Genomic DNA, 5438 nt, shown 5'->3' on the forward strand with positions numbered 1-5438 from the left:
CACCTATAATTCTGTCTACTCAGGAGGCTGAGATCTGAGGATCATGGTTCAAAACCAGCCCAGGCAAGAAAGTCTGTGAAACTCTTATCTCCAATAAACTATCCAGAAAAAGCCAGAGGTAGCATTGTGGCTCAACTGTTAGAATGCTAGCGTTGAAAAAAAAAAATCTCAAAGACAGTGAGTACCCATGCCCTAAGTTCAAGCCATAAAACTGGAAAAGGGCAAAGCAAGCAAGCAAGCAACCTAAACCTGAAAAGAAAATCAATGTACAGATTTGCCTACTCACAGAAGTAATTTGCTTACAGGTTTATCTAGATGTAATCTGTTCTGAAAGAATCTTTTGCCTGGTTATATAGGTCAAGAAACTGTTAAAGCTTGATGATTATTAGAGCTGAAAATTGAGACTTCAGTATCAAGAATCATTCAGGTAATTTCTAATTTTAGAAGTGATAGGTATGGTGCAAATGGATTGAGATTTCTGTACTTGCATTCAAGAAAGCTCTTGGAAATAGATCAGAAATCACTTGTTTCCAACCTGCACAATGTAGAAACTTGATAACCTGATTAAGAGAATAAAGGTAGTCATTCTCAGTCATACAATAAAGTTATTTTCTTCTGAAAGAGTCTTGGCCATGATTTACACTGAAGACAGGTTCTAGTGCCTAGTAAATAGCATGTCCTAGTTTTGAGGTCAGAGTTGAGTTTTTAATGGGTAGCATGCGAATGGGGCTGGATCATTTGCTGGCTCCTGGCACAGTGCCTTTCTGGGTAGCAGGGAGGTGACATAACCACTTGGGCCAGCCAACCCTGCCTGCCTTGGAATGGCAGCCTAGATCTGTCAGACTGGAGAGACTGGGCTAAACAGGTGCTTGGGAGAGGTTCCAGGGCTCCAGAGTTGCTTTGGCTGTAGAACGCTATGTCAAGCCTGGTCATGAGTATGAGGCTCCAAGTATCTTGGTATATTTGCATGTGGCCAGTTAATGTAGTTGAGGTTTTTGTTTGTTTGTTTTTGTTTTTGGTCCTTGGGCTTGAATTCAGGGTCTGGATGCTATCACTTAGCTTTTTCTTTTCTTTTTTGGTCAGTCATGGGGCTTGAACTCTGGGCATGGGCTCTATCCCTGAGCTCTTCAGCTCAAGCGAGAGCTCTACCACTTAAGCCACAGTACCACTTCCAGTTTTCTGGTTGTTAATTGGAGATGAGTCTCACAGACTTTCCTGCCTGGGCTGGCTTTGAACTGTAATCCTAAGATCTCAGCCTTCTGAGTAGCTAAGATTACAAGTGTGGGCCATCAATGCCTGGCCCTCCCTTAGCTTTTTGTTGTTAGTTGTGGTGCTTGAACTCTGGGCCTGGGGGCTGTCCCTGAGCTCTTCAGCTTGAGCAAGAGCTCTACCACTTGAGCCATAGCTCCACTTTCATCTTTCTGCTTGTTAATTGGTTAAGTCTCATGGATGTTCCTGCTGGGCTAGCTTCAAACTGATCCCCAGATCGCAGCCTCTTTAATAGTTAGGATTACAGGTGTGAGCCACTGGTGCCTAGCCAATTCCATCCAATTCTAGTCTTTCCAGAAATTAGGTCTGTAGCAAGTAAACACTATTTGTGGCTGGGCATCAGTGGCTCACACCTGTAATCTTAGCTACTCAGGAGGCTGAGATCTGAGGATCAAGGTTTAAAGCCAACCCAGAGAGGAAAGGCTGTGAGACTCCTATCTCCAGTTAACCACCAGAAGACCAGAAGTGGGGCTATGGCTCAAATGGTAGGGCTCTCGCCTGAGCTGAAAAACCTCAGGGACAGGGCCCAAACCCAGAGTTCAAGCCCCATGACTGACAAAAAATAACAGTATTTGTAATCCTGGATCATTTAGCAGATCCTTGATTTAGTAATTTTGAAAGGTAGTGACTTGGGCTAGGGATATGGCTTAGTGGTAGAGTGCTTGCCTAGCATGCGTGAAGCCCTGGGTTCAATTCCTCAGTACCACATAAACAGAAAAAGCCAGAAGTAGCACTGTGGCTCAAGTGATAGAGTGTTAGCCTTGAGCTGAAGAGCTGAGGGATAGCGCCCAGGCCCAGACTTCAGGCCCCACGACCGGACCCAAAAAAAAAAAAAGAATATATATTTTTAAACTGTAGAGTGAAAATTGACTACGATTTGTGTACATAAAGAAATTCTCATCAGTAATTATCTTCAAACATTAATAAAAGTCTTATAGAAAGATCAGAAGTCACCATTGTCGCTGTCACTCTAAATGCAGTCTGAAAATGTGCAGACATAGAGAAGGGGAAAAGAAAATGCTAAGGGAGGGTAAGCTTGCTTAGAATATATTGCAAATATATGTGGAAATATAACAGATCCCCTCTGTATAATGTAAACTCATATAGGTGATAGGTACAGAGAAGTGATAACCATGTGGAGAAAGGATATTGGATACTGCCTATTTAACTCAAGTAAATACTATTTTTTGTTGTTCTAAGACCAGGACTCAAACTTAGTACCTGATGCTCAGTGGCTAGTGCTCTACCATGCTTCCAATCCCAATCATTACTATATTTTACTTTCATTATTCTGTTAAATATAGGAAAAGAAGCAGTGAATAGGAATGGGATATCAAGTGGAACATCAAAACTTGGCTGGGCACTGGTGGCTCACACTTGTAATCCTAGCTACTCTGGAGGCTCAGCTCTGAGGATCCTGGTTTGAAGCCAAGCCCAGGCAGGAAAGTCTGTGAAATTCTTTATCTCCAATTAACCAGCAAAAGGCCAGAAATGGAGCTGTGATTCAAGTGGTAGAGCACCAGTCTTGAGTAAAAAAAAACAAGAATGTAAGGCCTTCAGTTCATCAAGTCCCACTACTGGCCAAAAAAAAAAGTCCTGAAATGTTTTGAGAGGCTTGCACAATTTCAGTTTGAGCCTAGTGACACTAGTCTTAGGAGAAAACTGAAAGTGTCTCACATTTAGTGGAAATCACTAAGTTCTGCCGGATACCGTGTAATAGAGCCAGGGCCTACCTTTAATCCCCACCACCAATAAAAAAGAAAAACCAGTAGTCAATGGCTCATGCTACTAGCTACTCAGGAGCTGAAATTTGAGGATCTTGGTTCAAAGCCAGCCCAGGCAGGAAAGTCCATGAGACTCATCTCCAATGAAGGAGCAAAAAGAAGTGGAAGTGAGTGGGTTGTGGTAGCTCATGCCTACAATCCTAGCTACTCAAGAGGCTGAGATCTGAGGATCACAGGTCAAAGCCAGCCAGCGCAGGAAAGGCTGTGAAGCTCTTATTTCCAATAAACAACTCAGAAAACCAGAAGTGGCGCTGTGGCTCAAGTGCTAGCCTTGAGCTGAAGAGCTGAGGGACAGCGCCCAGGCCCAGAGTTCAAGCCCCACAACCGACAAAATAAAGTGGAAGTGTGCCTCAAGTGGTAGAGCACCAGCCTTGGGCAATAAAGCTAAGATAGTACCCAGTCCCTGAGTTCAAACCCCAAGACTGGCACAAAAAGAAAAACAAAACAAAAAAAATCTCCAAACTCACAGTTTTAAATGTTAACTTATACAAAATGTCATCATTTAAAACATATCAAAAGAGCTGACTTTCTGGCATGCAATTAGGAAAAAAAAAGAGCTCAAAGTGATCTTGCTCAATCTAGTCACTTCAAAAGAAAGTCCCCTAAATTCCTGGCATTAGTCAGCTTCCACTTGAGTTAGCCACACTTGTGATTTCCTCTCACTACAGGCCTCATTGCGAAGCCTAGTGCTCACATTCAATTCAGCAGAAACAGCAATATTTAAAAAAGGAAACAGCAGTGCATGTGCAAATCCACTGAAGGAGGGAGGGAGTCGGGGCTGGTGTGAGCTGGGCTGAATTAAGCCATCCTGGCTTTCAATATGTTCTTCTTTCTTGCACAAGAGCTTGAGTTTTATTACTGAGTAGGTTATGGGTTGTTGTTTTTTATATTTCACTATCATTGAGCTTCATCATACATGGACGTAACTATAGCTTTTTCTTTGCTCTTTTTTTCTGTTGGTTGTGGGGCTTTAACTCTGGGCCTAGGCGCTGTCCCTCAGCTCTTCAGCTCAAGGCTAATGCTCTAACACTTGAGCCACTGTGCTACTTCCAGCTTTTTCTGTTTATGTGGTGCTGAGGAATCGAACCCAGGGCTTCAATGCATGCTAGTCAAGCACTCTACCACTAAACCATACTCCCAGACCAACCATAGCTTTTTCTGTGTCAGAATTTTAATTCCTGCCTAGCCAGAGCTGTGGCTCAACAGTAGAGAGCCTGTCTACCAAACATGAGATGCTGAATTCACATCCCAATACCATTATAAAGCAGTACATTTTTTTAAATTACATTATTTGCACATGCAAAAAATAGAATAATTAAACTTGTTGAAATTGTTTTAAAGAGCCAGGCACCTGTGGCTTATGCCTGTAAGCCTAGCTACTAAGAAGGCTTGAGATCTGAAGATCACAGTTCGAAGCCAGCCCAGGCAGAAAAGTACCCATGAGACTCTTAACTCCAATTAACCACTCAAAAACTGGAAATGGCACTGTGGGCCAAAGTGGTTGAGTGCTAGCTTTAAACAAAAAAGCTTAGGAGGCTGGTAATGTGGCTTATTGGTACAGTGATTGCCTAGCATGCATAGAGCCCTGGGTTCAATTCCTTAGTACCACAGAAACAGAAAAAGCTAGATGTGGCACTGTGGCTCAAATGGTAGAATGCTAGCTAGTCTTGAGCAAAAGAAACTCAGGGGGAATGGGGAGGGGGGGGAAGATTGTTGCTAGGCACCAGTAGCTCACACCCGTAATCCTAGCTACTCAGGAGGCTGAGATATGAGGATCACAGTTCAATGCCAACTCAGGCAAGAAAGTCCATGAGACTATTATCTCCAATAAACTACTCAGAAAAAGCTAGAAGTGGTGGTGTGGCTCAGCCTCAAGCACAAAACCTCAGGGACAGTACCCAGGCACTGAGTTCAAGCCCCCAAACTGTCAAAAAAAAAAAAAAAAAAAAAGGAGGGGGGTGAGGTAAGGAGAGACATGGAATGAATTTGGAATACATTGTATGTATGTATGAAAATGTCACAAAAGCCCAACACTTGTAGCTCATGCCTGTAGTCCTTGCTACTCTGCAGGGTGAGATCTGAGGATGGTGGTTCAAAGCCAGCACAGGCAGGAAAGTCTGTGAGAATCTCCAATTAACCAGTAGAAAACTGAAAGTGGCACTGTGGCTCAAAGTGGTAGAGCATTAGCCTTGAGCAAAAGAAATTAGTGCCCAGGCCCTGAGTTCAAGCCACACAACTGACCAAACAAAAAAATGTCACAAACCTCCCCTTATACAACTAATAGATGCGAATACAATCTAAAAAGGCAGTTACAGCCTGGCGCTGGCACACCTGTAGTCCTTAGGAGTTACTCAGGAGGCTGACATGTCAGGCTTGCAGTTTGAA

The sequence above is a fragment of the Dipodomys merriami genome, unplaced genomic scaffold (genome assembly GCF_024711535.1).
Source record: "Dipodomys merriami isolate MVZ:Mamm:240054 unplaced genomic scaffold, mDipMer1.0.p SCAF_89, whole genome shotgun sequence".
NCBI lineage: Eukaryota > Metazoa > Chordata > Mammalia > Rodentia > Heteromyidae > Dipodomys > Dipodomys merriami.